General features: G+C 44.2%; 1 pseudogene; it reads left to right on the plus strand.

The window, feature by feature from the left end:
• Positions 1-1,437: 1,437 nt before the first annotated feature.
• On the plus strand, positions 1,438-23,902 carry LOC127579873 (G-protein coupled receptor family C group 5 member C-like; annotated as a pseudogene).
• Positions 23,903-24,457: the final 555 nt, after the last annotated feature.

The following is a 24,457-nucleotide window of genomic DNA, read 5'->3' on the forward strand; positions in this document are numbered from 1 at the left end:
GAAATCTGAAATAAAGACAAGAGTCTGGAAATACTCAGCAGTCAGGCAGCGTCTGTGGAGTAGATCAACATTCCTTGTATGAAGATTGCCACTGAGATTAGCTGTTAACCCTTGTGTAATGTAAATTCTGTTTCTCCATGGATGCTGCCTGACCTGCTGAGTATTTACTGTATTTTCTGTCTTTTTCATTATTATTTCAAACAAGAAAAGTCACCCCAGGGTGAGAGACCCTCACAGAGAAATCCCCTTCATCTTCAGTTCTGTATAAATGTGCACTGCCTTCTGTGGCAGCGTTGTGTTGATAAACTCAAATGGAATTAGAGGGTAAAGGCTTGTGTTGAGCAGAATGACAATACTGACCAGCTGGGCTCAATGCTTAGTGTCGACATGTCAATCTTATGCTTGAAGGATAGAAAATGAAGCCTCCTTGACAGCTCATGATCATCCCAGTTCACGGTGCTGTCACTTGGAAAGGCAAGAGCAGCAAGGGCTCGTAAACCACTGTCCCTCCACGTCATAAACTGTCCTGGTCTGGCGTCCCTTCATCATAAATGCTGCAGTGTGTTGATCTTCCTAAAGACCACAGAGGGAGCAGCTAAAACACAGCCTGTGCCATTCGGGAAGCCTCACCACTACCTTTCCAAACGTAATTACTTCTGCGTTATAAAATTTGGCCTCGTCATCCTGTAAAATGATCATCTCAACTGGATGGTTGCAACTGCCTTAGTGTAGTGAGTCGGAAATGGCTGTCATCCCTACTGGTAACTAACTGGGAATACATATGTAAGGAGGTCGACCAAGGATGCAGCATCTTTCCTGTTCCAAAGGAGCGATTTCAAACAAATTGGTTCCAAACCATTTATTGACATTTACATGCCTTATGCATTTAAGATGAGAAGGGGTAGTTCCAGAAGAGACGTGAGGGGTAAGTTTTACCCAGAGATTGGTGGATGCCTGGAATGCGTTGCCTGATAGGGTGGTGGAGGCAAACTCATTGGAGGCTTTTAAGAGGGGCTTGGATGGGCACATGAATGAGAGGAAAATGGAGGGATATGGCCATTCTGTAGGTAGGAGGGATTAGCTATGTCGGCACAACATTGTGGGCCGCAGGGCCTGTTCTGTGCTGCACTGTTCTATGTTCTATTGACATATTAGAGCTTGGCCAAAGCTTTGTGCTTTAAGTGATGTCTTAAAGGAGAAAGGCCAAGTACACATGGGATAGAATTCTTGGGAATAATCCCTATCTGCCGGGAGTGGAGGTGTTATATTTGGGGAATGCTAGTGAGGCCAGATTTGAGGTACTGTATGCAGAGATCTCAGAGAGTTGTGGGGTTGGAAGAAGTTACAGAGAGGAGGAGGAGGTGATACCCTAGAGGGATCTGAAAATGAGGGAGTGCAAGATATCCGTGCCGTATTGCTCTATGGAAGAAACCCTAAACTGTCGCCAAGCTCATGGACGCTCTTGAAGGGAAAGGCATATGTTAACAGCAGCCGGAGGCAAGCAACTCCGGAGGGATATGCAGTCCCCGGGAAAGGTGAGTGAGAGAAATCGTCGGCTGGGTTTAAACCAGGCATTGGGCAAGGTGGTCAGGCGTACGTCACGCTGATGTCAATGCACAGACTCAGCTGGAGAGCAGGGAGTTGGAGAGAGTGCACTGGTTAGTGTGTGTACCCGTGTCCTGCTCTCCAAAAAAAGCTGCACTCGTTTCTGTATTAACCGAGCGCGTATTTTTCTACAGCGAGTGGACAGAAGTGAATGCACTGGAAGTAAACACTGCACAGTGAGTGAAACCAAGAGGACTTCTGTGGTTTTTTTTTGAAGCAAACCTTGCGTAATAAGTTTTCTTGGGGAGAGGGTTGGGTCGCTGGTGGAAGGTGAAGGGGGAGCAGCCGAGGTCCCCGCTGGAGCTTGGCCGAGCCCCGGCGGGGGGTGGGAAGGTGACCGGGGACCCCCGGTGCAACAAACAGAACGTTGGAGGAACTCGGCGGGTCGGGCAGCGTCTACCGGGCGCACACCCCAGCTGCAAACTTAAAAGATTGCAAAACGTAATAGCTTCTAAAATATATCGGCAGGTTATATTGTTGGAGACACGCCCCCTCCCCCAAGAAGGTGGGAAGTGCTGAAGCATATTGCACAGCCTTTTTAAAAGCACGAGTTCGTGCAAAGAGTTTTCCAAGTGAAGGCTTTGTGTGGGAGAAGCTACCTTTACCGCCAGTTTCTGAAAGCAGCCTACTGTTGCTTGCTGTTCTTTGGTCCCATTGACGCTGCCTCAAGACTGCAGAACCGTACCCGAGCTCCCTCTCCAAAGTAAGACTCTGAATCGTCCCAACCTTTCCCCCGTCCCATTGTACTCGCCGCACCCCCTCTGTTCTCGCCTTACGTTATGGACCGGTGTCCGATTTCCCTCCCCCACCCTAGGAGTTAGAAACTCCACTTTCAGAGCAGAAAGATCCTCTCTGGCGGATGATTCGAGAAGGGGAGGGAAGGGAGGGGAGAATTTGTTTTTATTTCAATGTTTCCTCACAAGTTTGGGGGTTTGGAGTCTACTCCAGAGACCCAAGCACTAAAGTACTAGGCTGGTACTGCAGGCACTGTTGGGGGTGCTGCCTTTAAGCCCCACCTGCCCCCTCTTTGCGATGTGAAATGGGTTGGCGCTGATTCGAAGAGCAGGGGACTTCTCCCCTCCTGCCCCGGCCAGAATTTAACATTGGTTGACGTATCATTGAATACACTGATTATCCGGTTAGTGTTGTTGTTGTGTGGGGGAGCTTGCTGTGGATGAATTTTCCACATTACAACTGGGACTACACTTGAGATGTGCTTTGCTGACTGTATATAGTCTTGGGTCGTCCTGAGATTATAAAGAGGTGCAGTGCAGAGGTAAGTATTTTCTTCTTTTACAGTCTCCTTCCCTCCCTCATTGCTGAAATTCAGAAATACCAATTTTTTATGTGTGGAGAGCAGAAAAATTACTTGCAAAGGGTCCCAGTGACTGTTCTGTAGACTTTGGAGAGGGTGCAGAAGAGGTTCACCAGGATGCTGTCTGCATTGGAGGGAATGTGCTATAAGGAGAGCTTGGACAAACTTGGGTTGTTTTCTCTGGCGCGGCAGAGGCTGAGGGGAGACCTGATGGAGGTTTATAAAATTCTGAGAGGCACAGATAGAGTAGACAGCCGGTATCTTTTTCCCAGGGTTGAAACATCTAATACTAGCGGGCAAGCATTTAAAAGTGAGAGGGGGGTAAGTTCAAAGGAGATGTGTGGGGCAAGTGCTTTACACGGAGTAGTGGGTGCCTGGAACGTGCTGCCAGGGGTGGTAGTGGAGGCAGATACGATGGAGGAGTTTAAGAGGGTCTTCGATAGGCACATGAATGTACAGAAAATGGGGGAATATGGACATTATGTAGGCAGAAGGGATTAGTTTAGTTAGGCTTTTAATTACCAGTTTAATTATTTTGGCACAACGTTGTGGTCGAAGGGCCTGTTCTGTGCTGTACTGTTCTATGTCAGACGTAGGTGGGACCACTGGATGAACTATGGTGCGTTAAGAACTGACAGTGCTGGTTGACTGCTTCATGGTAACCAGATGCCAAATAGAAATCCCTATTGCTCTTTGAGGTACCTCCTCGGTTTAAGCCCAGATTTATCATTCCCTCTGCACCAGGAGAAAGCAGAAAGCAGAAATCAAGATTGTGTGTTCAATCCTCACAGTGGAGTCTGAACTAATGACAATCTAACTCAGTAGCAAGGGTCTAGGGTGATTGTTTAAAGAAGCATCTTCTGAATGAATAGTAATCTCTCGCCTCTGGAACTGGACACTGAGCAAGTTGCCCAACTCTTGGTAAACATAGTCAAGCCTGGTCTGTTCTCTCTGCTTAAACATGCATCAATTACTGCATGAACCATTAATAATTTCTAGATAGTGTCACATTGAAACTTGTGTATCTCCCTTTCCCTCAATCTGAAATTTGATTTTGTTGTACTCCTACTTGCTGGTTTTGATTTAAACTAGTTTGGGCAAATGAACATTTCATTAACCCTGTCTTTTACTTTTTCGGTGTTTCCTGATACTTGACACTTTCATGTTGCTTTTCATTGATCGGAGACAAACGAATTGTTGTAAGTGGGTAGGATAATGTGCAACCTTCTGTGTAACCAGATAGTAACACATTAAGTTTCTGTAATTAATTAGCTGAAGAACAAGATGTTCACCAGTGGAATTCAACAGAGTTTTGCATTAGGAAGAAAGTATATATCTTCCCAAGACTTACTTTTGTGGAAATAATGTTATTTATCAAGCCACATGCTGCAGCATCAGGATTTATTTTTCAGGCTTCCGAAGGTAGTGATGGAACGATATAAAGTTCTATTTTGCCAAAAGATAATTAAAAGTTTTATATATAACACATTTGCAAATCTAAGCTACTTTCATTGAAAGGAACTGTGTATACAGGGAAAAGCTTACAAGCCCGGGGGCAGGGGGGGGGTAAGAACAGGTAACACAGCTGTGATGGGCCAAATGGCCTCCTTCCGTGCTGAATGATTCAGTGGGCTAGATCTTCACCTATGCAACACATGATTGTTACTTGACAGACTGTTTTGCATCTCCCAATTTTTTACTTGATTTCTTTAAGATACAAAGCAGGCAGCCAGCTCTTGATTCCCCTATTTCTAACAGTGGCACAAAATCTATTTTCCTTCAACTAATGTTGTTGCACTCAGTAACTTTTATGTTTTCGAACCAGTCTGACAGGGAGCACCGAGACTGCAGTTGGATCAAGAGATGGCTGCATGGGAAGGGAATCGCTTTACTCACTGGGTGCCTGTAATTAGGGTTACAAACAACACTTCTTAAGTGACCATGACATCTGACAAATCTCATTAGTCCAGCTCAATAAATATAGGTCACATTTCTTTTCTCACTTTTGTTTTTCCAAGACTCTTACGACAAAAATCAAGGAGCTGGAAATCTGGAAAAACTAACAGAAAATGGTAGAAACAGTCGGCAGATCAGGCAGCATCTGTAGAAAGAGAAACAGTAACATTTCAGGTTGAAGACAGTCAAAGTTCTGACAAAGGGTCTTCGACCGGAAACGTTAACTCTGATTCTCTATCCACAGATGCTGCCTGACTTGCTGAGTAGTTATAGCGACTTTTAATGATTGTTTTAGTTTCAGAACCCTGCCACCATCTTCCAGGGTTCTATGAAAATGCACTGTCCTTTCGCAATATATTTTCCGTTTGTAAGATACTAGAAATTCAGTATTTCTTTTACATGGTCATAATTTGACCACTCTTGCAGTCAATTTGAATGTCTCTAGATTAACATTTAATCTACTGTATCGACTCTGATCACTTGGGTGGGTCAGTACCCATACAATTGCAGTGCTCTTTTGTTTTAAACATAACTGACCATCCTTGGAGGAAAATTAACAGGGTGGGATGGTGGGGAGTAATATGCCAGGGGAATAAAGAAAGTTTTTTTTAAATAAAGGCTGGCAGCCTTATTCATTTAAAAACTTAATTGGGTTCACATGTTCTTGAAACTGCTTGAATGGAAAAGTTCTTGGCAAGCATGCTTTTTTTGCATGATAAATTTCTGTTTTAAAAAATAATGGTGAAATATTCTTGATGGTGAGATTAATTGTTTTATCCTGAAGCCCAGTGAGAATTTAAATGCTTAGTTTAAAAAATTGACAAAGTGCTCATTGTGGCACTGAGCACAGATATCCATTTTCGCTTCTCTCTGCTTTAGAACTAAATCAATAATCTTCCAAGGTCTGACTGCAATGTAATTTGATAACCCACGTTCTGTGTTCTTCCCTTTTCCAGGTACGAGACAAGTCCTGTCCTCTGGTCGAACAGCCCGAGTTGGAGACGATGCTGACCCCACTGCGGTGTCCTCTGGTGGTCGCCTTCCTTCCAGTGACCGCAGCCGTTGCCCCAGCTGGTTGTGCCGCCGGCCTTGACTCCCTTTACTTCAAACCTCTGTGATTATCAGCCGTCTGGGGATCGTGTTGCAAGCAGTAGCCAGTGCCGGCATCCTGAGCTGTTTTGTGCTCGCCGCTGGTCTTGGTGGCGAGCGTACCCTTCATTCAAGATGGGAAGAAGAAGAGCACTGTCGGTGTTCAGCTCTTTTCATTTTTGGCACCTTTGGGCTTTTTGCCTGGTTTTTGATTTCATCATCAGTAAGGACTTTGCAACCTGTGCGTCCAGGAGGTTCCTGTTTGGGGTACTTTTTGGCATATGCTTTTCCTGCTTGTTGGCGCACACCTTCAGACATTAATTTCCTGGTAAGGAAAAACCAATGGTCCCAAAGCATGGCCATGTCTTTCTCCTGGCACTTTCTCTCGCCCTTGTGGAAGTGATAATCAATACTGAGTGGTTAATAATCACCATTGTACGAAACAATGGCACCCATTCTGTGCACTTGGAGATCCTTGCAATATTGCTGAAATGGACTTTGTCATGGCATTAATTATATTATGTTCCTTATTGTGGGTCACATTTGGCTTTGCTGTGGCCTCTCTATGGGGTAATTTTAAACACTGGAAGAAACACGGCATATTTATCCTTGTCACAGTTTGCTTCTCAATTGCCATTTGGATTGCCTGGATTGTGATGTACGTTTATGGGAATGACAAAGTGGGAAACCGACACTGGAATGACCCGACCATCTCCATTGCATTGGTTGCCAATGCCTGGGTGTTTGTCTTCTCTACACCATCCCTGAGATCTGCCACCTGACGAAAGCCAGCATGGAGCAGAATTACGTTGAAGAGGTCTATCCGACAAGAGGTGGTGGGCTATGAGACCATCTTAAAAGAGCAGCAAGCTCAACACATGTACATAGAAAATAAGGCCTTCTCGATGGACGAACCCAATGCAGGTTAGGTCACTTCTCTTCTGGGTATTTTGAATGTGATATGGAAGTGGATTTCAACATGTTTCTGTATCGCACATTTACTACAAGCAAGGAGGCACTTTGACTAATTAAGTGGGGTTGAAATTCCCTCTACTATAAATCTATACCAAGTCACTCAATATGAATTACTGAAGCTTCATTCAGATGTAGCAAGCTGATAGATAGGCAGTCTTTTATCCTCGTTACCTTCAACGATACAGGAATCAGTCATCATTGGTCTGGATTGTTCACTGTAATTGTGGCAGCCTTTGCCAGATTAAAAAAAAATGTTATTAACATTTAAAAGACAATGTTGGAGATGATGAGAGTGCAGCAGTAAGATGACCCACCAGCGCTTAAAAATAGACAGCTGTATTGCAGAAGTTTCTATTTTTTTAAAATATAAAGTTTCTTTTAGCTGCACGGTGATCTTTGAACTTCCTCCAATGGCAAAATTGGTTCTCACATGTGGCCAATGAGCATGTGGCTGTTGCCCGTGTGAGATAGCATTAAAAGCAAATTTTGAACAGATACGCAGGAAGGAAGGTGTGTGGGTGTGGCCCCACACCTATTGAGAGATGTAAGTCTGGCCCACTAAGGTAAATGGATGAGAACCAATGATGTCCAATTTTTTGCCATAATACTAAGAACAAAACTTCTGTTGTTTTGCTCATGTGTATCTATTTTCCCCCAGATGATGTTCACATTTTGGGGTCACCTGTCATAAATGCTTGTTTGTCTGGAACAAGACCAGTTTCACGTGTTAAAATAAAACAAGATGTCTGGTTCAGCACCTGGAGGTGATGGTTTGATCCATCCTTTTTTTTGGGATATTGAGGAGGGAGTTCAACCTGACCACTTCATGACAGCCCCCACATACCCATCTCCACTGTCTGAATGGTTGTGGGGAAACAGTGTTACTTGATGCAAACATGGGGAAAATGGCCCAGATTAGGACTTTTCTTTTTATGTGGCTGGGCAGTCACCCACACAGCCATTCAATGCTGAAAATTTGCCCATTATAACAGTGAGACAGGGCAAAACTAATGGAGAGAGGAGCAGAAGACTTGTAGCTTTGAAGAGTGGCCAGCTGCAAAGAATTTGACATCTGTTTTTTTTTAAATTTCTTGCTGCCTCTCAGGCTCTGAGTGGGGGATGGGGTCCAGGATCAAGAAGCAGAAGTTTCTTGGGCTTGACATAAATTTAGTTACTGATGCCTAAAATACCCAGTTAGTCCCTAGTGTGGAGGTCCCACCACTTAATTATTCTGTCCGTGCACATTCATGAGTCTAAAGCTGGACTAAGCCAGAGAATGAATCCGTAACAGAGGGCATTGGTGAGACTATAGCTGGAGCATTGTGTACAGTGTTAGTCTCCCTATTTAAGGAAGGATGATAATGCATTGGAAACAGTCTGGAGAAGGTTTACCAGGCTCGTAATAGGAAATGGGCAGGTTGTCTTAATGAGGGAAGGTAGACAGGAAAGGCACGTATCTGTTGGAGATGGTGAGAGGAGGCTTGATTGAAACGCAAGATCCTGAGGGGTTTGACAGGGTGGGTGTGGAGAGGATGTTTCTTTTTGGGGAAGAATCTAGGACTTGGAGGGGTGGGTCACTGCTTAAAAATAAAGGTTTTTCCATGTAAGACAGATGATGCCAACTGTATTCTCTAAGGCTTTTTGGAACGTGCTCTGCTTCCACTGTTCTTTGAGGGTGTGTTTGTATCTTTGATAAGTAAGGGGTTGTAGGGTTACTGTGGGAAGACAGAAATGCAGAGTTGAGGTTACAAACAAGTGGACCTGATCTTATCAAATGTCAGAGCAGGCTAGAGGAGCTGTGTGGCTTTCTACTCTTAACTGATATGTCTACATATATGTGCAAATGGCTGCATTTTTAATTTAGAATTTTAAAAAAGCTGTCACTGGTACAGAGATCATGCAGCCAGATAGCCTGCATTGTTTATCAAAAAAAACAGCTTTTGGTTGATTTCCTTTAAGCTAGGAAACGTGATCAAGTCTATGTGACTCCTGTCCCACCTCAAGATGTTGGATTCATAGCTCCCCTGTAAAGTGGCCCAGTTATCCACTCGGTTGTTTTGGGGGGTGGTGGGGACCTACCACCACCTTCTCGAGGCAATGGGGGCAGCCACGTCCCATGTCACTCACACGAATAAGAAAGAAAGAAAATCAAAGGGGCAAAATAATGTTCTTAATGACTGGCACTAAATGCATGCAAGAGGTTGGCTGTTGGTCATACTCAGCTTTGCAAGATAATGTGTGTAGTGAATGGGTTCAGCAGCCAATTCTTTCACAGACAAAGCACAACATGGTGGGGTCTCATGAAAGCCATTGGGCCAGATTGTGCCAATGCCTGAACTTGGAATCACCACCCACACCCAAATGTACCTGGGCTGGATACAGATGTCCTCAGTACCGTCAAGTCCCAGTGGACCAGTGAACATTGGCTGGTCCAAGGTCATCTTTTGCTGAGACCCCTTTCTGCCTTCTCCCAGCCCACCCTCCATGTTCTGGCAACCAGCTACAACCTAGCAAAGCTGGGCTGGAGCTTTGCCGGCTGTCAGATGCTTTGGAATTATAAATGTCTCTGACTCTCAAGGTTAATTAAAGACTCTTAAAAATGATAAATTAAAAATCACTTGGTAAAAGTCTAATTACAAACAGACAAACCACGTTAATAATTAAAACATCTGACTGAAGTAAAATCATTGAAAGATTTGTCTTCCACTTTGCATCTTAATTCGGTTCAGCAATTCCCATCTTGGTCAGAGAATCCCAGCAAGAATGGGTTCCCAGCGACAGAGCCCCATGACGGTCAACGCCACCTGGCTTCCGCGCCAAAGGCTGGGACTTCTAGCTATTCGGAGTCATTAAAACTTGGCAAGACTTGTCCCACTGCTTATTTCCGAGTTTTAGCTGTCAGTGCTGGCGTGCCACAAATCAGCAGAAGATACCGTGCCTGATCCACATCCCACCTGCTGGCGAGCTCCAGCAAGCCTGATGAAAGGTCTCCCACCTGGAACTGTTCCTGTGCCCACAGACGCTGCCTGACCTGCTGAGATTTTTTTTATTAAGGTTTCCAGCGTCTGCAGTTTTTTGATTTTTCAGCTAGAGTTAATGGCTAGCTGTCTGGAGCAGAAACCGAGCCAGTTTTCAAACACAAGCACACACAAAGGCCAATTCCCCATCACCTCTGGCCCCAGCTGAATTCGGTGCACATCTGGAATTAAACTTTTGAAAGCTTGTGGTTGCAAGGTTAAATTACTCCAGGGATAATCTTGCTGAGAGCGCAGTGAGTTTGAAAATAAACTTAATTGTTTTTCTCTGGATGACATCAATTTTTCTTTACTTTCTCAGCAAACAAGTCCAAGTCGCCTTATAGTGGTTATGCTGGTTACGACGGGCAGCTTCGCAACAGTGTTTATCAACCGACTGAGATGGCACTGATGAACAAAACCAGTGTAAGTTATCCTAATTTGTTTATGGATGATAACTAAAAGGTTTCATATGTATGACCGGAGTACAAATAATGTTTTACAATTTACGCAATGATTAAAGTGGTAACATTTGGTAAATATAAATCACACGTAATTTTTATATAAGAAAGTCACATTTGAATTCATCGCTGATTTATGTCCTACCTTTTTAATTAACCAACATACAAGCTCTAAAAATACAATTGTTAACAGGTTAATCATTAGTAAGTGAGTCATTCTAAAGATGTACGGGTAGGTTAATATGGGTTTAAAAAAAATGGGCGGCGTGGACTCGTCGGGCCGGAAGGGCCTGTTACCACGCTGTAAATAAAATTTTAAAAAAATTTTAAAAAGAAATTTAATTAGCTATGGTGGCAGTGACAGGCTTCTTTTTACTGTTAGCATTAAAATATAGTTCTATGGGAGTCAAACTACATGACAGCAAAACGTCATCTCTCCTTTGAGCCCCTGTGCATCACCCTGCCCTCTGCCGTGGTAGGTAGGGTCAATGAAAATGTCATTTCTTGCTGGTCAATACCATTTATTCCAGAGCAGACATTTGTACTCATCAGTACATTTGAGTTAGATGTATGTGGGAAGAATAATTTTTTTTCTGGCAAATGACTGGTAGGGAGTGAGGTTTGATCCTCAGCTTCTCTAAAGTTTGGCGGCTTAAAATTCTACTTTTGGCCGTAGAAGGGCAAGAAGAATCATCCAAGGTAGATAATTAAAATGTGTATTTTTAGTAGGTTTGTAACTTTTTAAAAATTGTATCTATTTCAACTGTTTAAATGTCCTTGTACAGTGGTACCTCACATTGGACTCGGGGTACCTTTCCAGGAAGGAGACCGCTAATTGAATCAGCTCTAAAAGCGCCCATTATGCACTGCACTCCCATTGGCCAAGTGCCATTGATGTAATGCCTCTGAGTGAGTGTGAAAAATGTGGTTACATTCAGCAAGCTGGTAAACTGGTAACTCTTGACCACTTTTTTTTTGTTGTTTTTCATTATTTTTAGTAGAATTATTTTTTTTCAGGCCTAGAGTGCAGTCACAGTAGTGTTAAATAAGGTACCAGTGTATTTATAAATATATTAACACAGGTTTCGATGCAGATTTGATTCTAATTTGGGAAAGGTTATTTATACTATAACTGCTATTTGTCAGAAAAGATCCATACAACAAAGGTAGGTGCAGAATGTGGGAATTTGAGGAAATAATTCAATTGGATTCTGACTTTACCTATCTGCTTCAGTAGGGGAGAGCTGAATGTGTGTGGGTTTGTGAAATCTTTTGTGATGAGCTGTACCATTCCTATGTTTCTTTTGAATTGCAGGAATTTCCCTCCCCTTCTTTATCATGATAGGCATGCAACCACAGGGCAGGTCTATCATATTCCAGTGTGTGTTCTTGCTGTCTGTTGGCACTTGTCAGATACCTTAGCTGCTGTGTTTGTGCATGGGTTAAGTTTGATACACTGTGTGCAAAGATACAGCGCCTTTTTAGAATCTCAAAGTTGACGTTGGTGCACTACTGCGATTGCTTTTCTAGGTAATCATCTTAGTTCACTTTTCATGGCTTCCTAAGTATGTTCTCTCTCAAACTTTGAAATCTTTTAAGCACCGTTCCATTTTTGCACTGACGTTCGCATTAGGGGAGCAGGAGAGTCAGCAACATCTAAATCTCCCTTCCACCACTCCCCATCCCCCTACTCGATACTACAGTAAAACCATTGTTCCAGGTTCATGAGAGTTTCCCCTTCGCTTCTCTGTATTGAGCTGCCACTGGGAAAGGACTTAAAAGGTTTGTTGCCACACCTTTCACACAGGTTTTCTTTAGCCAAGAGCTCAGTGTCAGCCTTGACAGGGTGGGAACTTGGAGTCATAGAGCATCGGATACAGACCCTTCAGCCCAACCTGTCCATGCCAACCAAGATGCCCATCTAAGCTAGTCCCATTTGCCCATGTTTGGCCCATATCCCTCTAAACTTTCCTATCCATGTACCTGTCCAAATGTTTTCTAAATGTACTTGTTCGATCTGCCTCAGCCACTTAATCTGGCAGCTCATTCCATAGATGCACTACCCTCTGCATGAAGAAGTTGTCCTTCTGGTCCCTTTTTAAATCTTTCCCCTCTCACCTTAAACCTGTGCCTTCTAGTCTTTGATTCCCCTTCCCTGAGAAAAAGACTGCACATTCACCCTTTCTATGTCCCTCTATAAGGTCACCCCTCAGCCTCCTCCTCTCCCTCCTGAGGCCACAGCAGAGGCGGTGGATCAGAGTGGGCCTGAAGACAGGAATATTCCCACAAATTGTTCATCAATGGTGCTTAACACCACTGAGCACTTGTTACCTTTCACAAGTTTAATAAAGGTGCTACACTGTGCAGCAGACACTGCCTGGACTTGTACATTCAGCCCTGGGTAGTACCAGACTTAAAAGTAGAGAGTGTCCTTCTGTAACTTGATATTTTGTTGCAGAACCGGCTGGGGAGAGGAGTCTGCCTATAACTTTGCTGGCTTTATTCATTGATAGAAAGTTGTAACGCCACATAAGGAGACCACTTCACCCTGAATCCACACTTGCTCTCTGCAAGTGCATTGCAGCTAGGTCAACTCTCTCGTTCTTGCACGTTTTCTCTGTCAAGTGTTGATCCAGTTCCCCTTCAGAAGCTGTCAGCCAATGCTTTTCTGTGCAATGAAGGATCCTAAAAGATTGTTTTGAGCAAAAGGTACAAAGGTGATACGAGGAGGAATATTTGGTTCACAGAGTAGTAATGATCTGAAGCTTGCTGCCTATAAAAGTGGTGGACACTGCCTGTCAGGGCCTTCGAAAGGGAATTGGATAGGCAGTTGAGAGAATAATTTGCAGAGCCAAAGACTAAATTGCTGTACCAGAATAGACTCAATGGGCTGAATGGTCTGCAGTGCTTAATATTTCTGCGATTCTAGTTACTAACCACTTGTGGGATGAAGGAGATTGTCTGCACATTGCCTTTGTTGCATTTGCAAGTCACTTTAAATCCATTTACCTTCCACGATCAAGGGGAGAAGTTTCTGTCCCTGTATTCTGTTAGACACCCCATTATCTTGAATACCTCCATTACATCTATCAATCTTCTCTGCTCTAAGCAGAACAATTCCAGCATCTCCAATCTTGCCCCTTAACATACATTAATACTCAGAAATGTCTTGTGTGCAGCAATTTCTTATTTATGTAGAATGCATTTCAGGATGCTTTACTGAGGGATCACGATGGAGACAATGCGCAGCAGGAGCTGGACATTGGTTTGGTTAGAGCTTGGCTTCTGGGACTTGAAGAGGGAGACAGTGGCAGAGGACTTGGGGCAGGGATTTGAGCCTTGTGACACCAGGATAATTGGAGGCACAATCGCCAATAAAGTCAGTGGAAGTGGGATATTGGAAGAGGCAGGAGGATTTGGGATGGGATGTAGGACAGGAGAAGATTTGAGACTTGTTAGGGCTGTGACTACAAAGTGGTGCAAACATGAACATTGGAACCTTCTATGGGCTAGAAAACAGTAAGAGATCAAGAACACAGAATGAGTGAGTGGAACAGAAAAAGCAGCACAGATGGGTTCATGAAAGGTGGGAATAGTCAGTTTTGGAGGTTATAAAGGGATGGACAGAGATGGATACTGATAGAATGATGAGTTGGCAAAAACCACTTTGGTTGGCCTAAGATTGCTGCCTGGGAAGAGAGGATTTGGAGCATGGAGTTTGGTAACGGGACAAAGACATTGCCCACAGTCTTGTAGATGGGGAACTAAAGATGAATTGCAACATATCCAGTATTGGAGATCATATGAGCTGGGAGATAATATTGTGCTGGTGGAGAGGTTGAGGGCTATCAGCAGCATCTGGAAGTTCAGCCCCAGGTCTGTAGATCTACTCACCAAGGTGTATGGTCAACGTGAGGGGAATGTGTAGGGAAGTCACGTTGGAGGTGATCTGTCTACAAACGAAGAGATAAAATGGAACCAAGCATGGTGACCCCTCAGTGCCGACAGGGGTAGAAGGTGGAGAGATGTACTGTGGTTCGGAAGGGGACGATCCCTGCTTTGAATGGGATCATTGGGTAGCCGCCTCTGTCTGGGTTCATGAAACCAGAGCCCAGCGATTGGGAATAATGGCATCTGTCATGGTGCATCAGCCTCTTGGAAAAGATCACAATTCAAGTGCCTTGTAACTTGAGTATTTAAAATAATTTTCAATAAAAAGAAAAACTTACTGCAAATAATTCATTCTGGACTTCCTTAAAATAAAATTTCAGTGGGGGTCCAGTATCAGGGTGGTTAATGTGGGAGTCCATTTATAAATGTTCAGTATTAGTGTGGTTTATGTGAGAGTTCATTTATAAACGTACAGCATTAGCGTGGTTAATGTGGGAATCCTTTCCGAAAGGTGTGCTGTGTTGGGTTGCGGTTAATGTGGGAGTCCATTTATAAATGCTGCAGGATATTGGGAACGGTGCATTGTTTGCGCAGGTGCTTTGAGGTAGTAGAGGTCAGGGGACTGCATGGTTGCACTGCTTAACTGACTAGCATGGTCAGATATGCACGTGGCTGGCACAGTAGTGTAGCGGTTAGCGTAATGCTATTACAGCACCAGCGACCCGGGTTCAAATCTGGCCACTGTCTGTAAGGAGTTTGTATGTTTTCCCTGTGTCTCCATGGGTTTCCTCCGGGTGCTCTGGTTTCCTCCCACATTCCAAAGACGTACAGGTTAGGAAGTTGTGGGCATGCTATGTTGGTGCCGGAAGTGTGGTGACGCTTGCGGGCCGCCCTCAGAACACTCTACGCAAAAGATGCATTTCACTGTGTGTCTTGATGTACGTGTGACTAATAAAGAAAACTTATCTTGTGGTCTGCTCTAGCCTTGAGTTTGGTGTATTTTTACAATGGGGAAAACCTAATAAACAATTTACTTTGGCATTTTAGTCTCTGCGAATACCATTGCCCATCAAGGATGGCTGTTCAACTGCGTGATGCGGGAGTGCACTTTCTGAAACAGTGCAGCCTTTTGTCTTTTGTAGTGGGGCCAAGCCATGGGCTTGTGTCGCAATAAACTTAACAAAGCAGCAAACGGGCACAGTGAGAAAAGTCTGTCAACATTTGGGCTTGGCCAGGAGGTCTTTGTTTTCTCTAACAGTGGAAAATCAGATGAGCCCTGCTCGAATAATGATGTAATGATGACAGACCCTGATGAAGGCTGCCTCCCCCCACCCCCGATTGAAGTGCTGTTTTTCTTTGTTTGTGTGCCCTTCACCCTCTTAATGGCTCCTGCCAAAATCTGCTGGCAGGGAACAAAGAGAGACTGTGAGAGGAGAGCGTAAACTCGCCCCGAGATTTTGTGCCCGATGGCCAATTTCAACAAACAGGCATTTTTCATTTTGTAAGTCAGAGGCAGGCGAGCAGGGGCAGTCCTCTCGCTCACTTTAGCGCCTCTGCTACTGGCTTTGGCCCTGCTGCTTGTACATGAAGGGCCGAATGGCCAACTTCTGTGCGGTTATGTCTCTCTGGGCCACTTCACCCGACGTGCTGCCCAGTTGGCACTTGCCTTTGTTTCCAGCAAGGAGGTGGAATGGCCATTAATTATCCATCCACCCGGCCAGACCATTCCCTCACCAGGCCCCCGGGGGCTGCAATCTCCTGGCAGGAGATGACCCTGTCAATCAGCGAGCCAGCTTTGCTGCCACTTTTCTGTCAAGCTGGACTGCGGAGTGGTGACCACCAGGAGCTCGGGCTCAGTCTGGGGGGTGGGGGGGCGGCATTAAGCGAATTTTGTAAACATTGTGTCCCCATCTAATTGTTTACCCAAAATTCCAGTCAAAGGCGATGGCCATTGGAGTAAGCAGAATGAAGCTAGAACTGGGCCCAATATTTTGTCAGGAAATCCTTGCTGATGGTTCTCCGTTTTGGAGGGTGGGGTGCTGGTCTGAAGAGACTCCCCATCCCATAAAAGGACACGGTGAGGAAAATTACCAAAGGTTTCCATGTCAATATCTGTGCAGTGAAGGAAATGACCTCCTCAGCAAACGCGAGGACCAGTTATGTGATCCTCCCCAACCACCTATGATTGAGTGGTGCAGTGTGCGCCGTGGAGTTGGTTTGCGGCTGGAGTGGGATGTAGACTGGGACAACGTAGCCCAGCATTAAATACTGCCGGAGTCCCAGATGTGAGCATTTTCTCAGTACCATCTGATCCAGTTGTTGCAGATGTGTGTTCCCCCACTTCTAGTTAATGGAAGCCCTGCAAAATGTTCATCTATTATTTAATTTCAAAGACACTGAAGGAAGAGATTTGACTTTGGTGTGGGAGTTTTGGCTGTTGGTTCCCCACACCCCTGTGGGTTCATTACATTGACTTCACTGGAATCAATCTACAGGTGAGTGGAATGGGCCACTGATATCTTGGCACATGAGTAACCTTGGCATCTAATGACCTACAACTGAAGAATAACAGCCAAGGCATCTTTTTAAGGTCATCGTCCTTCACCAGCTCTCGTTTTTCTCTCTCACTACAGATGCTGCCTGACCTGATGAGTATGTCCAGCATTTTATTTTGATTTTACGTTTCCAGCATCTGCAGTACTTTGCTTTTGGAACAGAGAGCCAAAAGCATCAAACTGCACTTGTATAAGAAAGCACTGCTGGCATTTCAACAGATGAAGCCATGGTAGATCCATGTCATGACTGTCAATATGGAAGTGCTCTGAATTTACATGTGCAATTGTTTGCATAGATATTTTACAGTTGATAGTTTTGACCATACCTTTGCATTACAGGTGCTAACACTGTAAACTTGGCGCGTGCACAGCTTTACTGTTTTCTTCATTTTCTTCTCTAAAGCCATTGGAAAATCCCTATGACCATTACATGCCGAGGGTCACCATCAGCCAGTCGGCGTTTTCCAGTAATGCCTCCACTCTCCGCGCAGAGGATGCGTTTACAGCTGAGAGCCGGCAGTCTGCCCAGCAAGAGGGCAGCAACGGACAGACATTTTAAAGCCCACGTGCCTGGCCACAGAGACCAACAAAGTGTACGACTTTCAGTCTTTGTGTGTGTGTGCGTGTCTTTGTGTGTGTGTTGGGGCCATACCAAGGACCAACACACACAACACTAGAGGAACTCAGCGGGTCAGACAGCATCTGTGGAGGGAAACAGACAGTTGACGTTTCGGGTCGGCTGCCCACTTCCCTCTCCAGCTGCTGTCTGACCAGCTGAGTTCCTCCAGTGTTTTGTGTGTTGCTCCAGATTCCAGCATCTGCAGTCTTTTGTCTCTTCTACCAAGGATGCCTGCTCAACAAAGAGCTGGAGGTGCTTGCTGAGTACAACTGACTGCTGAGAACAGCAAGTTGCTGTAATCAAAGAAGTGTCCGTGCAGTGAACACTGTTGGGTATTTTCCCTTTGACTGGAATTTGACACTAACTTGGTTCCCCTGCATTTGGATACACCTTGTGTCCTTGGTTGCCTTTCCCTGTTCCAGGTTGAGCTGTGTTTTTCCAGCTCGGACACTGTTCCAAAGATAATAAAACTGTGGAACTGTGTCTCTCCTCCCTGGCAGCTGTTCATCCTCACAGGCTTAATAAAACCTCAGCGAAATGTCACCTAATCTCACTATTTACTCTTGTAATTTTGCTAACCTGGGTGACGCTGAGAATTAAACTTGGATTCATTATCTTAAAATGGGTGCTTGCTGTCAAACCCCACCAGTTGCCTTTTTGAGACCTGTTCTAGTAGAAGCACTGGCTTCCTGTGATCAGATCATGTACTGCGGGTGAGAGTCGCAGTTGTGGGGAGGAGGGTGATGAGGCAAATGATGCAAAGTCTCTGCATTGTAGTTTCTGGAGTGCCATGAGGTGTCCCACTCTCTCATTTGTTAATTAACTATAACCATTATACAGGCAGTCCCTGCATTGTACAAGGGTTTCATTCCTGAGAATTGTCCTTAAACCAATTTCTCCGTGTCAGAAATATCTGTTTTCTATAGCTACTCGTATCATATTGCTCTACAGACACTTGTTATAATTTCACTTCATCGCAACTCAGGGTTATCCATAACCCGGGGAGCCCCTGGACTGGAAAATCTGCAGTAATTCTAAAGGTTTTACACTTGTTCCAATACTCCCCCAATCTGTTCCATCTTGCATCAACATTCACAGGCAAACATTCAGCTAACTGCACATTCTGTTCATTTGCCCCTTGCTTCTAAAAGCCCGGCACAGACCCACCCATGTTATTGCTGGTGCTCCTACAGAAACTTGTTCAGCTGACCAGAGGCAAGAGCAAGGCATCGTTCAATTTCTATCCTACTCTTTGTTCTTGGAGATTCTTTTAAATTCCTGGAATGGCCCTTAAATTCTGTGCACATTTCCAAGTTATGTGCAGGACATTGAACTTGGACTACCACTAAGAACATCACGCTCATTTGAGCTTGACAGGTGTTCTAAAACTTTTTTTAGGCTTAATAATGAGATTTGTTAACATTCTATGATGTAACAGCATCATTTCCAATTGTGCCCAAATTTGTCTTGGTTTTGGCTTTCAACTGAGCCAGTTGAATTCTTTCCAAAATGAGTGTTCAAAGTCTACCTCTCCCAATTTTCCAGTCAAACATTTGACCACAATCTTAAAGTGAAGGCTTGTTGATAAATACAAGGGTATTTCCCAACCTTTGTGCATGGAGATTTGCAACTTTTTACCAGGATCTTGTGACTCCTGCTGCAGAGATCTGTGCTTGTTTCAAATTTGGAAATTTATCTATACATCGAGTCCCTGGATCCTGAACTTGCCACTTTAATCCTGGTTGTTATCTCGACTACGACAGTCCTTAACTTTGATCTATTTTGGAGAACCTGCTTCTTGTAAAAGAGTCCGGTCTCGTTTTGTCCCCCACACCCCAGACTGACAGTGGAGGTGATGTTACTGTAGCTCTGGTCCTTCAGAAGGTTACAGGTAGGGTGGGTTTGGGAAACCTATTCGGCTGAGTTCATAAAGACCGAGGGTATTGCTGAATGTGCGTCGGGCCCACTTAGCAACAATTCCATTGCCCTGCTGCTGTGTGGGTGACCACTCACTGCTTTACCCCAATAGTCTTAACAGATCATCTTTTCTCTTGGAACAAACAGGTCAACTTACAACCTGGAAGATCTCTGTGGTGAAAGGAGTCTCTCAGTCAACTCCTTGTGACGTGAACCAAACACTGAAGCTTCAGGCCTTTCCTGATGACCTTTTCATTCCGTAAGTGGCAACCGTTGGACAGAATCTTCTCTGAAGATAAAGCAGATTGTTTACTGTAACTGGCTGATGGAAACACCATGAGCAACATGGTTTCGGCTTTCCTTCGAAACTCGAGTTAATCCACAGAGCAGCAACCCACAGAGCAGCAAGCTGACGGAACTGTTGCTGTGTGTTCCCTATGCAACACCCTCGCTGTCTTTATGAACTCAGCTAAACCGGCTTCCAGATCCACCCCACCCGTAACCAGAAGCACAGTGGAACACCAGCACCTCTGCAAAGTCCAGGGGTGGACCTCAATCGGAAGAACTCTTGGCGCTGAACCAGAAAGTTGTGTGTTCGAGTCCCACTCCAGCCACTACACTGACACTCTAGGGAATGCTGCACCATTTGAGATGCCACCCTTTTGGTCGAGACTTTAAAACGTGACCCATTTAACATATTGAGGGATGTGAAAAATCCCAAGGCACTGTTTTAAAGAACATGCGAGGTACTTCTGGTGTCCTGCCCAGTTCTTCAATTGGTGTACCCAAAAAACTGGTCATCTGGCCAATGATGGTGGGAGCTTACTGTGCACCAGTTGACTGCTGGGTTTCCTACATTATTTGCAATTACTACATTCCAAAGAGTATTTGTTGGCTGTAGAGCATTTTAGATTCTCTTGGGGCTTTAAAAGGTGCTATGTAGATGCTCATCTTTCTTGCATTAACTGATTTGGAGAAATATCATTCCTTCATTTCTGGCTCATAACCGTAGACTCCCTACATCACAGCACTGGCCACCAGGAGACTGCAGTCTGAGGAGCAACTCACCACCAGCTTTCAGGGTTTTTGGGAGTGGGAAATAAATGTTACCTTACCTACACCCACCTCCCATGAATGGATAAAATGATGTTCAAGTACAGTGAAAGACACTGACCACAGGGTGACTATTACTTCTCCAGTGCTACACCTTGTCCATTGACTGAAGGCAGCCCTCTCCAACTTTCGGAACCATGAGTAGGGAATTGAAGACGCTCAACAAAAGAGCAACAGAGAAACATTAGATGAGACTAAACCAGTTAAAGCTAAATCTGCAATGGAGAGAGCAAAGGCTGGAAACACAACAGGTTGTTTGGCATCTAAAAGAGCGATTAAGTTGGACTCCTTTATCAGAATGCAGTGGGGTAATAATTCTGTCACATTGCTTCAAAGATAAAATGATGTCTATTAAGTCATCCTAAAGATATCAGCCAAAGGGCACTTTTGGACTATCACACATCATAGAGTAGCAGTGGTATATCAGTGGGAGGTTGATCTGTGTTGAAGCCATGCCAGTGTGCTGTTCCTTTGCGCAAGTACCCAGTTTGGTACCTTTTTTAAACTGTGGGACTGAAGCACAGATCCTTCAACAGAACCTAATCATACTATTGCACAAAGAGTTGGGAAGGGATCAAAATTAACCTAACTGATAACTGATGTTTATTTTTTCCAGAGTGCTTACTGGAAAAAGCAACATTTAGTCTTTTTTTGCCAGCAAAACTGAAACCATCTTTCCATTATGGGTACAAATGTTAACATGACACAGTGAACCAAACCATCTGTGCCACTCCCATGAGATGTGCCTGCTGAGCCCTCAGAACCTAAATCTCACTAAAGACCGTGATTTTGGTGTTCCTTGCAGCTTATTTTCTCCCACCCATAAAGTATAACTGCTGAACCTTGTACCCCTGTCATGAGCAGATTACAAATGGTTGATCTGTTTTTTCTTTCCTGGCTCCCACTATGCATGTGTTTACAACAGCAGGCCTGTCAGGATAACTTGTGACCTGGCTTCCTCTTGAGTTAGCTGCCACTTCTAACTGAATTGTAGATGCATGAGCTCAATTTTCCTGCAGCCACATTTCAGAATACCCTTACGTCAGCCTGATGGGCCAAATGCAGAGACCCTGTGGGTTTATGATTCTTCAATGATCAGAACACAATCGGATGGCTGGAATTTTACTCGCGACTTACTGAGGTGTAACTGTGAGTGAAACTTGGTACATAAGGAAATGTGTTCAGAATATTAGCCGTGCCTGGGTTTCAGTTTCTCGACCTGTTGGTGTTGAGGTAAATGAGCTTCTGGTCTTGTCCGAAAGAACTTCCGGCTTCTGTGGAGAGAGCAGATGTGGTGCCATTGTCACCTAAGTAATTCTCCAATTGGTCATTGACCTCTTACCACATCTATTAAACATTTCATGGTGTTAGCATAATCGATTCACATTAAGGAAAGCAATAGTGCATTCATTAATTTTGCAAGTTATTACTTTTATTTCATTGACAATCCTACAACACGTCTTGTGTTCTTCATCCCCATGTACACTTGCTCTTCAAACTGTGTAACATTTAACAGACTTTCTTTAGGCCCAAATGTTAATCGTCAACCTGCCAAAGTGACGAATATGTCGTTTTGTGGTCTCGTGATCCCCCAACCTCCGCGGAAGCACCAGTCAGCTGTCCCTGAAGCCCTGTATTTCCTAAGCATCACAAAGATCTTTCGAGCAGGCTCCCTTTCACTTGGATCTCTAGCAGAAAATTGGCATGTGGAGGTTGACACTTTCGCTATCAATGTCGAGAATGAAAATTACCCTGCCCCACGGTCGCAGGACAAGATTGACCCAGTTGTGTGTGCCTCTGAGCCGGGTGATTTAAACCAGAATTGACTTAAGTGGCAGCATTCGAGATGTATTGTGAACAGCCTCTTGCTTCCACTCCCAGCAGTAACATTCAGCAACAAAACAGTGCAGCTGTCATTTATGGTTTACCATGTTCTGCAAAAGGCGAAAACACCCTGTAGTTTTTCTTTTAAAGCCTGGAGTTTGCCAATATGTTTTTTTTTCCATAAACTTCAAAGTTGGTTTAATAAGTGGAAGCTGCAAGAACTTCAGTACCTAAATACCAGCCAAAGAATAGACCTGCGAAGCGGTAGAATTACACATTATGTATTCTGGCAATCCAGGAACTAAGCTTTGGAGATGTATCATTATTGCAATATCACCATGTTTTTTTTACAACAAATTTAGCTGTAAATCAGCATATATAACACACCATTATAGAAATCACACCTCTGTGCTTTGTGTATATTATTTAAACTAGACTAATTCAAATCTTATTCTGATGCATGAATCATGCCCCGTTACCAGTGGACTTGAACCAGACAGCTCATTAGTACTTTCTTTCCTCCTCCTGTACCCATAAGCGTTATCACACACAAGTTTGTCTTCAGTAGGATTGATCAAACAGATATTGCAGATGTTGGAAATCAGAAACAAAGGCAGAAAATGCTCGCAGTGCTCGACAGGAAGGGGAAACTGAGGTAAAGTTTTGGGTTTTCTGGGCTTTCACCAGAATCAGGTCAACTAGACTTTTCCCAGTTCTGATGAAAGGCTGTCGACCTGAAATATTGACCGTTTCTTTCTGCCCAGATGCTGCCAGACCTGCTGAGTGTTTCCAGAATTCTCTGCGTTTCTTTCTGTCGTTCTAAGTTTCCATTCAGTAATGCAGCTGGTGATGGAGGTCTTCACATTACAGCTTCTGTTGCAGTGTGTTTCAGTCAGTACACTTGTCCGCTGCTCCTGCGGTGAAAGTGAACTCGCTAGATTAAGCACTAAGCTTGTTTGGAGAGCGGTGACACACCGTTCACCGTCACTGGGGCCCCTCTCTTCCAACTCCCTTGAAGGAAAACAAGATGAAGGAAGCCCTCCCCCAAGTGCTGATGATAGGTCCGATCCAGTGGTCCTGTGTTAAGGAGTTGCTTTCTAACGAGACCATTGAGAGTACCACTTGTCCATTTTCTGAAAGCATTTGAATTTGCAGAGCCTGAATTGGTACATCACATCTCTGTGAACGGAAATATTATTCCTCCTCATCCTGTGATGAGTGATGTTCAGACTTGTTATTGTTATTTAACCATGTGATCCATAGAAAGTTTTGTTTTCTCACATTATTACACTGAGTATCCACAATAGATATTTTTTTTCATCTATTATGTTGTATGTTTTGTAAAGGAAGTCGCTACACAAATAACTGACTGTGAGAATAAATGTTATGAAAGAATTGGTGAGATACAATGAAACAGCAATAACATCGAACCATGAGGATTAATGTCAAAGGCAAGATGATTGCTTTGGATCTGTTGTTTGTTCTACATGAGCTGTTCCTATGTTATAGCTACAATTTTGTTAAATAAACTTTTCCTTGCATGTCATTCTCTAGTTTGCTGCTTCTGCAAAGCCTTCTTGCAATAGAACATACATTTGTCGAAGGTGGTGAATCTGTGGAACTCGTTCCCACAGAGGGCTGTGGAGGTCAAGTCATTGGGTGTATTTAAGGCAGAGTTTGATAGGTTCTTGATTGGTAAGAGGGTTAAGGGTTATGGGCAGAAGGCAAGAGAATGGGGTTGAAAAAGAAATCATAGAACACTACAGCACAGTACAGGCCCTTCAGCCCACAATGTTGTGCCGACATTTTATCCTGCTCTAAGATCTATCTAACCCTTCCCTTCCACGCAGCCCCCTATTTTTCTATCATTCATGTGGCTATCCAAGAGTCTCTTAAATGTCCCTAATGTATCTGCCCCCACAACCTCTGCAGGCAGTGCGTTCCATGCACCCACCACTCTCTGTGTAAAAAAAAAACTTACCCCTGACATCCCCCTTATACCTTCCTCCAATCACCTTAAAATTATGTCCCCTCGTGCCAGCCATGATAGAATGGTGGAGCAGACTCGATGGGCCGAATGGCCTAATTCAGCTCTATATCTTATGCTCTTATTTTGCATTATT

Source organism: Pristis pectinata, chromosome 18 (assembly GCF_009764475.1).
Source record: "Pristis pectinata isolate sPriPec2 chromosome 18, sPriPec2.1.pri, whole genome shotgun sequence".
Classification (NCBI taxonomy): Eukaryota; Metazoa; Chordata; class Chondrichthyes; order Rhinopristiformes; family Pristidae; genus Pristis; species Pristis pectinata.